Consider the following 18,723-nt stretch of genomic DNA (forward strand, 5'->3'; position numbering starts at 1 on the left):
TAAATTCAACACAGCTTCCAACTCAGTTGCCTTTTCTATCACACTCCAGAAAAGTGGACTGCAGGTTCCTATCAAAGAATCTACAAAAGCTGTGCTTGTACAGATATTAAAAAGGAAGTTTGCTGTGACTGCTGCTCAGGCCATCATCAGCAACCCCGTGAGGAAAGGCAAGCTCAAAACAGTCATTTGGGCACCACAAAGCCAGACTCCTCTGTTGATCATAAAAAATGGCCTAGTCGGACATCACTGCAAAGAGAGGCCCATTGGACTTGCAAACTTTATATGCCCCAGTACAGGGGAACGCCAGGGCCAAAAAGGGGGAGTGGGTGGGTAGGGGATTGGGGGGGGTGGGTATGGGGGACCTTTGGGATAGCATTGAAAATGTAAACGAGGAAAATACCTAATTAAAAAAAAAGACAAAAAATCACAGCAACTCAGTTTGGAAGAGTTTGCATCCACACTATCCACAGTTCACAAAAGATAGTCAAGAAACTCCAAATGCAAGGAGAAATGTGAGTACAAAAGACGGCTGGACCAGTTAAACTCAACAGAGATAAAGCAAAGACCAGGACCAAGGAAGCCTAAGCCCCAGATCCACTAGGATGATAAAAAAAAAAAAAAAAAAAAAAAAAAACAGCACTCAAGCCAGTTGCCTCATTTCCTTATATTGTCCATATCTCTCCACCAGTAACATATCTGGCAGAGATTTCCTATTTCTGCTTAGCTCTTCTCTCTGCACAGCTATTTCCTGTCTTTACAGTCTAGTAGATGAAGTAGCCTTCAACCCAGGCCCCTTCACTCTCCACCTGTTACTGATTGGCATTCTTTCTCTCCCTCTCTTCCTTTTCTTCTCCTCCTGCTTGTCTTCCTTATCTCCCTCATCGTCTTTCCTTTTCCGACTTTCTTTTCCGTGTTTTCCTTCTTTCTGTACCTTTCCCACTTATTGCCACATCTCCCAAAGATCAGCGGCTGACCTGGTTTATGATATCTGAGTACGTATTTTTACCTACTCCTTTTAGTCTCCTAGCTCTAACCTCCACACATACATGGCATTTCTCCCCTTTGCATCAATTATTCCCACACACATATCCTCCTCCTCTAATTCCTATCTAATAATCTAATACGTGTCACTCGTTTCCCATCATTTCTGAACTCTCTTTTCCCTTTCCAATCATAACCCTACTAATTAAACAGTACTTCTGAAGTCACTTGACTCCTCAAACTAATAAGCACCTAACAAGTATGTGGATTTAGCCACCACTTTCTTTAATATCAGAGTGGTTTGCTGTTGGATAAAGACTTGCCATAGAGAGTACACAAGGGCAGATTGGATATAGAACCTGGTGCTTGAGATACCAGTCTAACAGACAAAAATATTACCAAACTGTTCTACAACCTAGTACCCTCCAAAAACAGCAAACACACCCACAGAAGGAAAAGATGCAACTGTAATTAATCAAAGCAAAGAATCTTATTCATTTGTGAAGCCATAGATTGATATCAATGCTAGACCAAAAGTCCATAAAAATACATTATAACAACTACTTACATGACATTTACCTTGTATTAGGTACTATAATGTAAGTTTGTAGGAAGATACAAGTTGAAAGTATTTATTATACAGTTTAATGAATTCAAGCAATTTCAATCTGGCCTCTCAAGGGGGGTGTTGGAGCCATTTCTTATAGGTACAAATGGATGATAACATTTGACTCATGGGCATTGGAAGGGGGTTCTAAAACTATGTCCTATAGATATAGAGTGATGACGATGCTACCTCAATCATTGGCATCTGAAGAGGGTCTGGAGCCTTCACTTACAAATATGGAGGAACAACGGTATATGAATTATTGATGTGTAAATTTTAAAAGAGAGAAAATGTTACAAAGCATACTTTATATAACCACTAGGCAGGAGTGTTATATAGAAGGACAATGACATATACATTATTGGTGGATAAATAACAGAAATGAGAAATTTATAAAATTTGCTTTATATGACCACTGAGAGGGGTATTTGATGATTATTATAAGAACACTGTGAACAGATATATTAAATATATATAAGAAAATATGTAAATTTAATAAATAAAATATTGTTTAAGCTTAATTTTATCAAACAAACACATTATATGATTATTTTATTTTATTTTATTAACTCTAATATTTTATTTTAAATATCTATATTTTTCACAAGCATACAATATTAATTATTCCTAAAAATAACCACTCTAAATGATTTTATGATAAAAAAATTTTTGGTAGGCTTTGAGAGAAATCAGAAATTAATCCATCAGAACCTGTGACAGAAAACATGGGTAAATGAAACAAGAGTGTCAAGTGTGAGCATGTTGAAAGATGGCCTTTGAGATTGATATACTCCTTATTTCTATAGAGTAAATGACTGCTTAATTAGGAGCAGGAAGGTTGCTGAAATTAAATGCTTTGCTATAAATGTATGCATAAATGTTAGATGTTTAAATATAATCATTTGAAAGAAAAATGTTAAGGACATTATAAAACTGTAAATTCCACTCTATTTGTAGGAGACAGTGTGTGGGGAGCTCTTGTGATATTATCAGTCAGAAATCAACGTCTCTCTGTCATTTTATTAGCTAATGTCAAAGGAGATATATGTGTGTATAGTGGGGAGTCAGGAACAAATTATGTTGTATGCCATTACCTGATGCAAAAGCAAACATTTATGAAGTCATCCATGAGGCAATGGCTTGATAATAGCTAAGCCTTCACAAAAGTCTTCAGGGACTCATGTTCTTTGGAGTGTGACAGAAAAATCATCTGAAACTCAGCAAGCCAGTGTGAAAAGATCACATGCAGCAAATGGCCTTGGCCTTGTTTCTTCTGCTCAGTGACAGGTTTATTTTCAATCTGATTAGCATTGGAGGATGAAAAATGATACTATACTAAACCTGTCCTGCAATTATTCTACGTGAGCCCTGTTATCAAGAGTCTTGGGCTGTAGTTAAGAATGACCCTTAAAACATGCAAAAGAGATAATGAGACCACTGTCTGGGAAACCAGAGCCTTCACCTCTGTTCATGCTGTCCTTTGGCCATGATCGGGGAACTGTATACAAGAACAAATGTTTATCTCACAGCCTAAATCTAGACTAGTTTGGCATCATTGATCAAGATGGTTAACAAAGAGCCTTGGCGTAAAAACAGGATATCCTGATATTCAGAATCCACAGTTCTTACTCAGTGCCTTCCTTTCACTCAATCCATGTGACATACAGTCGTTTTATGACAGAGACAATGAAAATGTTCCTGTTAAAGGCTACCAGGGGATATAGGCATTTGCTGAGTTCTGACAGTGTAATCACAAAAAAAAAGAAAAGAAAAGAAAAAGTAGGCAATACTTGTGTGCCTTGCTTGCTTTCTTGTTCCTATAGCTTGGCTTGTCATTCCTTTATGGAAGTAAGAAGATCGAGTTCATATTATCACAGAAGGAACCACAGGGATTATACATTCATATGTTGCCAGGCTTGTGACGACAATGATTCTTCATAGGAACACTTTCACTTAAATTACTTTCATTTGCGACACTGCCTTCTTTTCTTAGAGGATACTTTAGCATGTGTATATTATCAACATCTACATTATTCACTGTTCTGTACACTTCCTATAAGTATAGCATTAGCTACCAAGCTTTAGTCTGATTATATTTGCTATAATTAGAGGAACATGTAGAAACCTTCTACCATAATTAAGCAGAAAAGACTTATAAGAGGCATCATTCTTTCTGACCATAAAAGACGATGATTTGCCATGATTCACAAGCTTTTAATATTAACAGTGATCTGTGCTGGCTATAGCCCTGCAGTTGCTATTAGAAGTAAAGAGGGGACGAGCAGGCCTGCTGGCTAGTTGGCAGGCTATTCTTTCCCATGTCCCTTCCTGGAAGCTACAGTGGTGCTGGTTAGGTGAAGCTAACTCCTCTCCTGTGGAGCAGCCAAGTGAGTCATATGAATAGGGACCTGGATGGGCAGACTAGACAGTATTGCCATGGCAATGTACAATAAGCAGAATACAGGTTTGCAGAGGTCTTGGAGGAAAATATCAGAGGTTAGTGGCGCTTCTAAGACAGCGTCTATTATCTAGGAAAAGGGTCAACAAAACCTATGATTACAGGTCTTTTCTACTAGACATCACTCATTCATAAGATCTCATCCCAAAGAGGTGATAGTGTACAAAACACCTCCCAGATTTTAATTGTCACCTAACATCAGCTTAAATTTCTATTACATTTCTACAAGAACACGGTGAGAACGCCGTTCATATTTCTTGTGTATTTGTTACAGCACCCTTTTTTATTCTTATTTTTTCACTTAGATAAACAGGCTCTATGAATGGGGAACTGTGGGAGATTCCAGAGTTTCAGATCACTAACAAGAATGGAGGGTATTAGGCACCAAGAGAGCTTCTGAGCAGCTCTGCTCACCCCTGGTCAGTGAGGTACAAAGAAGTGAGAATTTCTCATCCCAATGCTGAAGTTGTTACTCTCTAGAAAGGACAGCTGGGTGCCTTGCCAAACAATAACCACTCTCAAGCATTACTGTTGAATTCTTTAACTCTGTCTTTTCTCAGATAATTTCTTATATTCTGTATATACAAAATGAGCCCACATAACAACATACCTGGCTAGAATAAGTACTATGTCTCCACAAATGCTCAACATTTGTTCAATGAGTGAGTAAGCCATTGCTTATGAGAAATTATACTGTTGAATTTAAAATGAATTTTAGAGGTGATACACAGTGATTGAGTTACTAGGTTAGCACATTGCTGTAATTTTACTGCCAAATTCCCTACAATTTATTAAAGGAAGTTGGTATTAGTTACATACTTTATGTATAATTATCTATTATCGCTTTATAGTGTAGACTTTCTTGTTAACTTTACAAACATAAAGTCTATGATGTTGATAGCCATTAAACTTTCTATCTATACTTTCTATAAGCTGAGGCACACTTATATAAAGTCTTCACAAAATTTGTTGTAATGTAAATTTTATGTATTGTTCCTCTTAAGAAATCCATGTGAGTACAGTTATGCTTATAAATACCATTAGCCCTGGATAGATGAATATATCTTTCAATAAAGCTTGCAGGGACCAAAGACATTGAAATTTGAAAACCTCACTATGTAAAATCAGATTGAAATTGATAAATAAAATTTAAAAAATTTAAAAAGGACTAATGTTATGGTGGCAGGATTGAATGGCTTGCAGACCAATTACTGTAAGGTCTGTGGTGAATCCATGCTAGCTATTTTAATCCTAGTTAATGAGTGCTTCTACAAGCATTCCTATTCAGACTTGTCTTCAACATGAGCCTCCTAGAGAGTAAGAAGGAAAACAGAAAGATAAAATGTTTCATTTATCTCTGCTCTTGAAAGAATTAGTTCATTGATACTTAATACCTTTAAAATCACATAAAATATGAACATTCTTGCTCTTTAGTTACATTGCCAATACAATCCACACCACATTTTAGGCTCTCTGAACCCCAGCAATAACATAGTTAGTTGGCATCTTAAGGTCTTTTCTGAAGTTGTGATGATCTTGCATGCAATAAGCTTCATCAAGACCATTCATGACCTCTCCCTCCACAGCACTGGAACTCACCTTCAGTAGGCCTTGTCTCTGGTCAGCTGTCACAACTTTCAAACATTACTTTTAAATGGCAAATTGTATATTCATGCTGGAAATTTAAACCATGGTTTTGATAAATAAAAGATAATTTGAAAAGAAGCTTACTTTGTTTTAGGATCAGAATTAGGTGCAAACCAGATGGAAAGGGGCTATAATTCTTAATCCAAATCTTCTCACTTGGAGTTTGACAGAAACAGGCACCAAAATATGAACAGCCTTTTGAAAATAAGTAGCTGGAAATGGCACTGCACATCTATAATCTCAGTATTCAGGAGGCAGAGGCCAGGAAGATCTCTGTGTGTTTGAAGTCAGCCTGGTTTACACAAGTAGTTATAAGACAGGTAGAACTACGTAGAGAGATTCTGCCTCAACAACAACAAGAATCCCATACAAGCAAACAAACAATAAACACCGAAAACAGGAAATTTTAAAAAATGGAAATACTATAGAATTTATATTTGTAAATGGGGGGGAATAATGATGTCACTGAGCTTCTGGAACATGATAGAGGGAAAAAGCAATTTAGATGGCTTTTAACTGTGGCTTTCTATGATGAATGGTAAGGGCTACACTTATCTGTGGGTCTAAGAATAACTCTCTAGCCTGCAGTTGGGAGTTATATTGAGAATTTAATTCTTCGAGAATTTCATACACTGTATCTGGTCATATGCACATATTCACTCACACTCCCCTCTCCATACCCCTTTTGCATTTTATTAGGAAGACCCCATATGCTAACAAACCACTGAGTCCTCTGGTCTCATTGTCTTTCTACCCCCTCTTCCACAGTGTCTCCAGCACCTTTGGTATATGGGCTGTTTGTAAATGAATTGATGGGGACAAGCAAGCAAGAGTCAATTGTTCTCTGCCTTCTTGCTGGCTATAGATTTCTATACTGGTCTCCTAGTTGGCTCATGGCCTGCTAAATATGGGGAGATTCATGCTTGGTTACTGTAAGATCAGCCCACTACCTGTGTCTGGTGACTTAATGGACCCTAGAAGAGAAGTTCTATTGCCACGTTTCTAAGCAATGTAATTCCTCGCTGCATTCTAAATAGTTATCCCAACACCCACAGGGAAGTGTCACTCTCACTGCTCATAAGGGGGAGGAGGGAAGCTTTATTTTGCAGCAGCAGAAGCAGCAGACAGAGAGCATCACAGAAAGCCACACTGAAAGCTGTTTGAAATATTCTTCTCTCTTTTAGTTTCCAAAAGATCAGTGGAATCATTCTACTATTTATTTGCAAATATTAATTCTATGGTCATTCCGAATCTATCATACATTCTGTCATTCTGTTTCCAGTTATTTCCAGGTAATCCTCTGGTTCATATTTTATATCTACATGCACACACACACACACACACACACACACACACACACACACACACACATCAGAACTCTAAAATTCAATTAAAGTCATGTGTTTTCTCTTCATGATACCATCATTGAACTGAATTGTTATAGGGTAGGTATTATGTTAAAACACTTTATTTAAATCTGATGAAGTAGGAGTAATTTTTATCCTCATGTCACATGTAAAAAAGCTAAGAAACACAAAAATTTAAATGTTGTCCAAGATCGCACAGTGGGCAAACAGTCTATCTGGTAGAAAGACAGTTGTCAACCAGTACAACCAGGCATTTGGTGTAATGGCCATGAACCAACTTATTGCACAAAATACACATACAGACTCCTCTGGCTTCATGTTTACCTCTCATGTGTTGGTGATAGTAAAATTTTACTTGCAGTGGAAGCTAGTTGCTGGAAAAGTAGCAGCAGAAGAAAATGAAGTTAGACCAATGACAAACTGGGTTTGTTAATAATATGCTTTACAATGTTTTGAAGGTTTTGAGAAAGCATTTAAAAGTTGTAGTTGGAAATATAATATGGAAAGATCTAACTAGAGACCAGGGAAAAGGAGATGCTGATCTTAATGTAAGCAAGCTTAGGGGAGATGTATGTGGAACTGCTAGTTCAGATGGTTGACAGTAGCTGTGGAGGGTAAGATGGCAGCCATCTTAACTATCACTGTAGAGCTGGAAGAGAGACTTGCATCTGGCCCTGCTCTTGTGGCCACTGTTGGCCTGGACAGAGTCTTTCAGGAGCAACTTCCTTCAACAACAAACCTGCAAACTCATAGGTATCAACTAGAAAAGGAAAGGATGGAAAAGGAAACAATGAGAAGCCTGAGTCTACTAGACTGTGACTAAGGGGTCCCTATGTGCGTATATATCTTATTCATTGATGGGCTTACTTTAAATAATATTATAATCTTTATTTAGTTAATATACTAAAATCTTTAGTATGATGTATTTAAATAATACAGAAAATTGTCAAAAAAGGATTTAATTAGTTTGTTATATTTCTGAATAAAAATTCTCACCATGAAGCAGAATTTGAACAGGTAAATGTTTACCAAACACTGATGATAAAGATTATGAGGATGCCTTTATATACAGAAGAGTGTCATACCTTACTTGTAGGGACATATAGTTAAGTGCTATGGAATTAAATGTATTCTAGGGGGTATGTTTACAATGTGGTTCTTAACTGGCAACAATAAAGTAGTTGTCATAAATTTGTACCTTTATCACATCAACATAACGTCTCATTTTAAACTGAATTTTCCTTAGAACATCTTATAAAATCCCAGAAGCCTTGCTTCATGGAAGAAAGCTTATCCAGAAAAGACTCTGGGGTCCCATAAGCTCTGCTCCACTAGGTAAAGCAAAGGAACAACTCAGAATCCAAATGAAATAAATATGTTCCAAACAAACATGGGTTCAACCAAGTATCTTTAGTATACAAACTGGGGAAGAATGTGCTCATGCAAGACATAAGGGGTCTAAGAATACAGATGGGAACCTTTTTGGAAACACACATCTAAAACAGGTTCTGAAGTCAAGCAAAGCCTATGTTTATTAAAAGAGGGCAGTTTTATTACAGCGCAACAGGAAATAACCAAAGGCAAGCAAGCAATCTGTAAATCCTAACAGCTGCCCAGAACAGGAAAATATGGGAAAAAAGGAGAAACATTACATGTACTGGAGGAAGCATACTTAGAAAAGACAGACGACCCGGGCAATGGTGGTGGCCCATGCCTTTAATCCCAGCACTTGGAAGGCAGAGGCAGGCAGATTTCTGAGTTTGAGGCCAGTCTGGTCTACAGAGTGAGTTCCAGGACAGCCAGTGATACACAGAGAAACCCTGTCTAGAAAAACAAAAACAAAGCAAAAAAAATGAAAGACAGAAAAAAAAGTTATGCTCCTCTGACTAATTTAGAAAATGAGGTCAACTTATGATGTAGCATGACTACACTTGTAAGATGTAAGTCTATCTCATCAAAGGGATAATTGTTCTGCCATTTTTTTAAATCAAGCCTTATGCTGACTCTGCCTTCCTATATAGTGGCCCTTTTACGTTACACCTTTATATACAGATGACTGTATGGCTCAATTCTATTAATTTATTTGTGTTTCAGGTAGCTTTCAGTGTTAGTTCTTGCTGGAAAACATAATGATTCTGAAGAAAAGACACCAAAATCACTTTCACTTTTCTACTTCACATGTTTACAATGTGGGCAAGAAGGGGAACAGAAGACAGTTTTGAAAAAAATCATGGAGTGTGGAGAAAGGCAGAGAACCCAAACAAGCGAAACACAATCAATTGCTCGAGGTGAAGATGCAAAGAACCAATGAAGGTAAAGGGGACCCAAGTGATCACCATTCAGCCCTTATGTGCTATCAAACTTAGGAATTTATAAGACTATCCTTCCTTTCTTTTTAAAATTTATGGTATCATAATACATATTTTAAATCAGTGGATACAGTCTTCTCCCTGCCGGTCTATTGAGTCTCTTCTAAATGCTATTAAATTGGTTGTTTTATATTACTGATTTTATAGTCAGGAACAAGAGTATGTTTCATTCAATGCCTGAGATAGAGAGACAATGAACCCAGCAAGAGGGATACATGATTGGCAGCTCTGAATCATTCTTTATCTTATCTCATTACACCTTCTTCACAATACTAATTCTGTTCCTTGGCCATATTCTTATTTAATTCTCGACAAAAGAAAAGTCTTATATGCTGATCACGAGTGTCATGAGAGATGCAGGAAATGTACTATGATATCCTTCATCTGCAGGACCACAAAGCTCGTAGTAAAGGAATCATGAAGCTGTTTTAGCAGCTGTGACTGCAGAAACAGGTCTCCAATGACGGAAGTGATGCCAGCTTGTAATTCCAATACTACTCATTTCATATTTGACTAAAAAGCACCAGCCAGAGGGACTCTGTGATTTTTATAAATATAGTAATTCCCTGCATTGACACTGAAACTGTACATTTCCTATGCAAAAATGGTACAACTCCTACTCCTAAATGTGTTGCTTCCTGGATTCTGTATGAACTACAAAGACAAGAAAGGATGGCCATGCTAATTTATACCTATCCCATGTCATGGAAGTAGATGGCCTGGCTAAGGCTGCACTAACAAGTCTAGTGTGTTCTCTTCTGCTGACAGCAGAGTCAAAATGGGCACTTCCTACTTTAATTACTTCCACCACAGAGATGAGAAGCCAGATGCTTGCTGGCTCTACATACCTACGGATCTTGTTAGATACCCTTCTAATAAGATGTGAGAAAATAATGGTGAGACACTTTTTTTTTTGAGAGGAATTACCATAATTCTCTCTTTTTTTTTTTAAACTTTCTTGAATTTTATTGGCAACTATAAAGTAAACAACTCCACATAGAGCATGTAATTTTACTGAGAAATGGAAAGGTACAAAGGGAGTAATTAGAAGAAAGCTGTTTAAAAGGTAGAAGCTTAGAAAACGCATGTTTAACTATTCCAGATAACTGTACAGATAGATGGGATTATTTCCCAATTAGTTTTATGTTATGACAACGCTCTTATTAAATTTGTGAATGGTATTAAGTTGAGATTTTGAAACTAAACAACAATGCTTTTAAGTGTAAGTATTTTCATATATAAAGGGCAAACAATGAAAAACATGGCATGGTGCTTATACAAATTAGAACTATGCAGCTAAGACGCTCCCTTCTCCCTATACAATCTAGGTCGTACATCTTTCCCCGCAAGTTTAAAAATTCTCTGTAAATTATACAGAAGGAACTGATCTCTGACTGTACTAGACCTGAGAGAAGTTGCTGCTTGTGTCACTAGAACTTTCACCAGAAGTAGAACTTGAATCAGCATGCTCTAATAGCATGGTAAGGGTTCTCTCTTCTTCTTCAATCAGTGCCTCTTCATACTGAGAAAGGAACACAGTAGGGTCTGACCCATGAACCTTGGCCACAAACTCTAACACTCTCATCTTACTAGTTTCAGCTTTAGCCCGTAGCCCCCACACATATTCATACTGTATGGGATCACTATTGGCTATTGGCTGGTATTCCAGGTATTGCTCCCTCACAAACTCATCAGTTATCAGCTCTCTAGGGTCACCAAACATGAAATGAGTCATCCCAGCATAGATTCCCATTGGATTCAATACTTCCCAAATCTCCTCTTCAGTGGCACGGTTGCCCTTCATAAAGACTACACCCAGGATGAGTATCAGGAGACCAGTTTTAGGAAAGCTGTACTCATCATTGCGCATCCCATCATAGGTGAGACCTAATTTGATAAAGAGAGCATAGCAATGGTTGATAGGATCTACTTCCTTCACATCCAGCCCAAAGACCATCTCCATGCGCTCAGAAGCTCTCATGAGGATTTCATGAAAACGATCTTCATCCTCTCTGACAATGAGTGTCATTATATCATTCATACTCATCACCTCTTTCACCTGATACTTGTACAGCATGTAATTCACCAAGAAATCAACTTTCCCATCTACAGTCATCACAGGTAAATCTGTGCTATCTGACTGATCTGGTGGAATGACTGGGCTACCCTGCACTTCTTGGTCATCAAGATCCTCAGTAGACTCGCTTGAAGAGTCATAGGGATGCTGAAGATCACTGGAAGTACTGGCTGTCTCATCTTCAGAATCATCCTGGTCGCTAGCCATAAGAAGTTGAGAAGAGGAACATGGTTCCTCCACATCCTTGGAGACTTGGGTCTCCTCACTGGTCTGGTCCTTCAGACTAGTAGCCATAAGATGAGGTGAGGAACATGGCTCCTCAACATCGATGGAGGCTGCTGCAACCTGTAGTTTCTGGGTCTCTTCACAGGTCTGGCCTTGGTCAGCTGCACATTCTTCTGAAGACTGAGACATGGTGACTTAAATCCTGAGAGCACCTCCTTTGAATCTTCCCTCTAATTGTCTGGCTTCAGTGCTTCCAGTTGAAGGCCACACCTCACTGAGACAATTCTCTCTTTCAACTTTTCGGTAAACCCACCATAATTCTCTTAACCCAGTGTTGACATCTGAGTTTCAGTTAACAACTGCTGTGTTGTTTATCTTTAAGTGAACACATTATGTTGTTAGACTGTTAATGTTTGTGATTAATGTAAAAACAAGTTGAAAATGCAAAAGAAAGTGAGTTTTTCTGCAACTGCTGAGAATGCAACCTGTTGTTTGTTTGTTTGTTTGTTTGTTTGTTTGTTTGTTTGATCATGGTGTTTCCACAGAGTAAGACTCATGTCACAGGCATATGGTGGCTGCTGATAGCTTTAATTAGGAAATACTGGGTAGTGAGAGTAAGAAAGTAAGAAGGTAAACAAATGGCTACTAGCTATTGTCTCTCACTCCATGGAGAATACACATAATCATAAGTGAGGGAGCAATTGGTTTCTGGTTATTTATCTAATTAAAGTAAACATACACAGGGGTAATCATGGAGATATGCCTCCATAAAACTGATAAAGATCAAATTGCAAGGCAGATTCAACCCTATGTAGCTCTATTCTTCAAACATGTGAAAAATATGTTCTCACAAACTCATCATTATCTGGGTGGAGTTGCCATCGACTTGGTACAAGTTATTACCACTAAACCAAAAAGCAGAATTCTTCTGAAGATGAAAACAGCAATGGCGGATAGAATAAACAAAGTTTGTATTAGGTTCCTCTTCCTCCCATGCATTTTACATAGCAAGGCTTGGATCAAAGCCCTCATTCTGAGAAGAAGATGGGATGTGTACTATTTTGAAGCTGTCTCTATTTCCAATTTCTGAATAAAATTCTGGAAACAGGGCAGAGTATTTCTGACCTTTGGAATGGAATCATCTTGCAGGGCCAGCCTGATACATGATGCTAAGCACAAACAATTTGGCACTTGGCTTTAGAAACATCCTCAGTGTTGGCAGTTTCTTTCCTCAGCAACAGGCACATAGCCAAATCATTTCTCCCCAAATCCAAGAATCCAGTTATGCCTGTGCTCATGAAACTATTTCAGTTGCTTTAAAGACATGGAAAAGAGTGAAATATTGGCACTTCTAAGATAAATAAATCATTCATCAGTATACGTCACCTTAAATTAGAGTTGCCAGAGGTTTTTTGTGGCCATTATCACTGTTTTGTTTTGAAGCAGCACTTGGTGGAAATGAGGCATGAGCCTTAATTCAGAAATGTCCAACTTTTAGACTGGTGGCTTATTTAACACCCAAATTTCAAGTTTTCCTTAGGGCTGAACCTTTTGGGCTTTACACAAAGTGTGAAGAACTTTAATTTTATTTCTAAAAGTATGAGAAGATGAGTCAGACACTAATGCTATTTTCTCACAACATTCTGTGTGGTATTATTTTTTAACATTTTTGTAAAGTGTGTGTGTGTGTGTGTGTGTGTGTGTTATATCATGTGCTATACCATATTATATATACAATAATATAATGTATATTGTATATTCTTTAATATTTTCATGGATAACCACATTTATCTAGTTAAAATTTTCATTCTAAGGAAACAAGTGTTTTTGAAATGGTTGTTACAATAAATGACTGTATTAAAATTATTAAAATGTTGAACATTTTTTCAGGTGCTTCTCTGCCATTCGGTATTCCTCAGGTGAGAATTCTTTGTTCAGCTCTGAGCCCCATTTTTAATGGGATTATTTGATTTTCTGGAGTCCACCTTCTTGAGTTCTTTATATATATTGGATATTAGTCCCCTATCCAATTTGGGATAGGTAAAGATCCCTTCCCAATCTGTTGGTGGTCTTTTTGTCCTATTGACGGTGTCTTTTGCTTTGCAGAAACTTTGCAATTTTATGATGTCCCATTTATCAATTCTTGATCTTACAGCACAAGCCATTGCTGTTCTATTCAGGAATTTTTCCCCTGTACCCATATCTTCGAGGTTTTTACCTACTTTCTCCTCTATGAGTTTCAGTGTCTCTGGTTTTATGTGGAGTTCATTAATCCACTTAGATTTGACCTTAGTACAAGGAGACAGAAATGGATCAATTCACATTCTTCTACATGATAACCGCCAGTTGTGCCATCACCATTTGTTGAAAATGCTGTCTTTTTTCCACTGCATGGTTTTAGCTCCCTTGTCAAAGATCAAGTGACCATAGGTGTGTGGATTCATCTCTGGGTCTTCAATTCTGTTCCATTGGTCTACTTGTCTGTCACTATACCAGTACCATGCAGTTTTGATCACAATTGCTCTGTAGTACAGTTTTAAAGATCCCTTCCCAATCTGTTGGTGGTCTTTTTGTCCTATTGACGGTGTCTTTTGCTTTGCAGAAGCTTTGCAATTTTATGAGGTCCCATTTATCAATTCTTGATCTTACAGCACAAGCCATTGCTGTTCTATTCAGGAATTTTTCCCCTATACCCATATCTTCGAGGTTTTTCCCTACTTTCTCCTCTATGAGTTTCAGTGTCTCTGGTTTTATGTGGAGTTCCTTAATCCACTTAGATTTGACCTTAGTACAAGGAGATAGAAATGGATCAATTCGCATTCTTCTACATGATAACCGCCAGTTGTGCCAGCACCAATTGTTGAAAATGCTGTCTTTTTTCCACTGCATGGTTTTAGCTCCCTTGTCAAAGATCAAGTGACCATAGGTGTGTGGATTCATCTCTGGGTCTTCAATTCTGTTCCATTGGTCTACTTGTCTGTCACTATACCAGTACCATGCAGTTTTGATCACAATTGCTCTGTAGTACAGTTTTAGGTCTGGCATGGTGATTCCACCAGAGGTTCTTTTATCATTGAGAAGACTTTTTGCTATCCTCTGTTTTTTGTTATTCCAGATGAATCTGCCAATTGCCCTTTCTAATTCGTTGAAGAATTGAGTTGGAATTTTGATGGGGATTGCATTGAATCTATAGATTGCTTTCGGCAAGATAGCCGTTTTTACAATGTTGATCCTGCCAATCCATGAGCATGGGTGATCTTTCCATCTTCTGAGATCTTCTTTAATTTCTTTCTTTAGAGACTTGAAGTTCTTATCATACAGATCTTTCACTTCCTTAGTTAGAGTCACACCACCCTTAATCATCAGGAAAATGCAAATCAAAGCAACACTGAGATTCCACTTCACTCCAGTCAGAATGGCTAAGATCAAAAACTCAAGTGACAGCAGATGCTGGCCAGGATGTGGAGAAAGGGGAACACTCCTCCATTGTTGGTGGGATTGCAAGCTTGTACAACCACTCTGGAAATCAGTCTGGCGGTTCCTCAGAAAATTGGACATAGTACTACCGGAGGATCCCACAATACCTCTCCTGGGCATATATCCAGAAGATATCCCAACAGGTAATAAGAACACATGCTCTACTATGTTCATAGCAGCCTTGTTTATAATAGCCAGAAGCTGGAAAGAGCCCAGATGCTCCTCAACAGAGGAATGGATACAGAAAATGTGGTACATTTACACAATGGAATACTACTCAGCTATTAAAAAGAATGAATTTATGAAATTCCTAGGCAAATGGATGGACCTGGAGGGTATCATCCTGAGTGAAGTAACCCAATCACAACGGAACTCGCACAATATGTACTCACTGATAAGTGGATATTAGCCCAGAAACTTAGGATACCCAAGACTTAAGATACAACTTGCCAAACGCATGAAATTCAAGAAGAAGGAAGACCAAAGTGTGGACACTTTACCCCTTCCTAGAAATGGGAACAAAACACCCATGGAAGGAGTTACAGAGACAAAATTTGGAGCTGTGACGAAAGGATGGACCATCTAGTGATTGCCATATGCAGGGATCCATCCCATAATCAGCTTCCAAATGCTGACACCATTGCATACACTAGCAAGATTTTGCTGAAAGGACCCAGATATAGCTCTCTCTTGTGAGACTATGCCGGGGCCTAGCAAACACAGAAGCGGATGATCACAGTCAGCTATTGGATGGGTCACACGGCCCCCAATGGAGGAGCTAGAGAATTTACCCAAGGAGCTAAAGGGAACTGCAACCCTATAGGTGGAACAACAATATGAACTAACCAGTACCCGGGAGCTCTTGTCTTTAGCTGCATATGTATCAAAAGATGGCCTAGTCGGCCATCACTGCAAAGAGAGGCCCATTGGACTTGCAAACTTTATATGCCCCACTACAGGGGAACACCAGGGCCAAAAAGGGGGAGTGGGTGGGTAGGGGATTGGGGGGGTGGGTATGGGGGACCTTTGGGATAGCATTGAAAATGTAAACGAGGAAAATAACTAATAATAATTTTAAAAAGATAAAAATAAAAACGGCAAATGAAAAAAATTATTAAAATGTTGGTAAAGTCTTTATTTCAAAGATATAGAGAGTAGAAAGCTGTCATGAGACACTATGAAGGGTAAACAGGGATAGAGGAGGTGGGAGGAAGCTGAATAAACACATCAGAATACTAGTAGAAAGGAAGAGTCTCTGGCATTTCTACTGCAGCATAATGTGACCACAGTTTATAACATTTATTAGCAAGGGGAATGGCATTGGCAGTTTCTTAACAAAAAAGAATGAGCAATGCCCAAGACAGTGAAAACTGTAGCCTGTGTCTTTAAAATGAATGTTGTGTATATGTGTATTTTCAAGTGTGGGGGAGGGTAATGTTTATCTATAGGTATACATGTACATGTGTATATGTGGATGTGGGGGGATGATAGGTGTGTGTAGACATGTAGACTGTTTCTGGTGTTGTTCCTCAGATTCTGTTGAGAACTTTCTTTCCAACAATATCTCTAGCAGGTTTGGAATCTGCCAAGTAGGTTGTGCTGGTTAGCCAAGAAACCCAGACATCTTACTATCCTTGTCTTTTAGAGCGGGGATCACTCATGTGTGTTATCATGACCAGCTTTTTAAAATTGAGTTCTGTGGATCCAAATCCTTGTGTTTGCAAGGTACCTACTGAGCTGTCTTTCCAGCCTAGGATCCCTGATCAAATATCACACACCACATGTGTGGGTCAATTATGGCTCAGCATCCTGTAGGGACACACAGTGAATGTCCCATGAAATGAATTCAACCCTCTTTTTCAATCTATAATTAGAAAATTGCAGAATGTCATGGGGATTGGTAGAACTCCCCCCCCCCTTTTTTTTTTTTTTTTTTTTTTTTTGCTCGTCTAGGAGTTCAGTGGGATTTGGTGGCAATAAGGTTAGATTCCTTTGGCAAAAGTGAGATATTAAAGAGATTATGGAGTAAGAGTTTACATTTTTTTAGTTCATTGAACAGGCAACCTGTTAAGTCACAAGCATTTTCCCTCATTCGAAAGTAAATATTGGGCCTTCTTAGCCCAAATATGTTTGTACACCCCTTAAAACAGACCCACGTTTAGCCATCCTTTACACTGGAGCCCTAGCTCCTAGCATATACTTTGGGAACTTTCTTCCCTTCTTACCTTACAGTCTGCTTAAAACCTTCAGTGATCTCTCATTTGTACCTTAACTCTTAACTAAAAAATCCTCTGTCTGAATTTATTGATTTTTAACAGGTTGGGTCATGTTCTTAAAACCCTGAAGTGAGTATCTTGCCAAAAACAACAACAACAACAACAACAACAGCAACAGCAGCAACAACAACAAAACACTGTCAATGTATTCACATTGTCTATTGCTATAGGGTTCCAACCAGCACAGAGCACTCATTCACCATGGAATACAGCCCATGGTCCAACTTCATCTGCTGGTATAGTGCAGAGGATACAAGGAGATGGCAGCCATTGTTAATGAGCTCACAGTGGTACTTGGGAGTCAGACCTGCAAACCATTATCCAACAGTTTAGCTGCTGCAGAAACAGAAATGACCATATGACATGGAACCAAATGGAAGAACATCTAAGCATCCAGAACCAGAGAGAAAGAGACTTAGTGAAGGATAAAACATGGAAGCATATAAGGGAGCTGGTTAAGGTAAGGACCAGGGCAGCAGAGTGGGCAGCAACACCAGGAGCTGAGAAAGTCTGGAGAAAGCAGTCTGGGGACTTCCAGCACTTATATCTGCACATGCTCCTGCAGTGCTCCTTTGTCTCTTCTACATTCTCATGCTATTTTAAATTGGATTCTCCACCCGTGTGTACATCACTCACCTCTGGAGCATGGCCACGAGTGACCATTCAGATGCTCTGTGGATATGGGGGGGAGGGCGCAGTGCAGGAGATAAAGTAGTTAAGGAGACATGACTTTCATAGAATCCAGGAGACCCAAATATCAGTGTTAAAAAGCACTTGCTAGTAAGTCCCCTTCATAACTATGCTGATGCATCAAAATTATATTTTAACCAGAGGGTAGAGGAAAAAAAAAAAAACAACAACAAATAAACAGTAACATAGTTCCCAACAATTTAAGGCTTGGGATCATAACTATTATGAGAACAGCTCTGTGCAATGACAAACTACCTCTGAGCAGTTCACGGCAACGCTAGAATCACTGGGCTCACTGGTTTCCCTCCTTTTACATCTCAGACCTGTCAGAAATAAGGTTCAAAGTACACTAAGTACCTGTTTAGGTAGCACAGGGAAGTGTCTGCCTCTGCATCTCTGTTAACTGTAACTTCATTCTATTCATTTCAGAGTCATAGCCAAGGCACAGGGGGTACCAGCTTAATATCTAATAATAATAAGGCACTCCTTATTATCTAAATGCTTATTACTAGAAAACTAAATTTCCATTCAAGTTTCACTTAATGTTGA

The 18,723-nt window shown here is 38.5% G+C and overlaps 1 protein-coding gene and 1 pseudogene across 2 annotated transcripts in view; both read right to left on the minus strand.

The window, feature by feature from the left end:
• The window catches only part of Snca (synuclein, alpha), a 98,283-nt gene that overhangs the window by 27,567 nt on the left and 51,993 nt on the right, over positions 1 to 18,723 (minus strand). The gene's annotated exons all lie outside the window — the stretch shown is intronic.
• Mageb16-ps2 (melanoma antigen family B, 16, pseudogene 2) lies at positions 10,380 to 12,041 on the minus strand (annotated as a pseudogene).

This window comes from Mus musculus, chromosome 6, assembly GCF_000001635.26.
Source record: "Mus musculus strain C57BL/6J chromosome 6, GRCm38.p6 C57BL/6J".
Classification (NCBI taxonomy): Eukaryota; Metazoa; Chordata; class Mammalia; order Rodentia; family Muridae; genus Mus; species Mus musculus.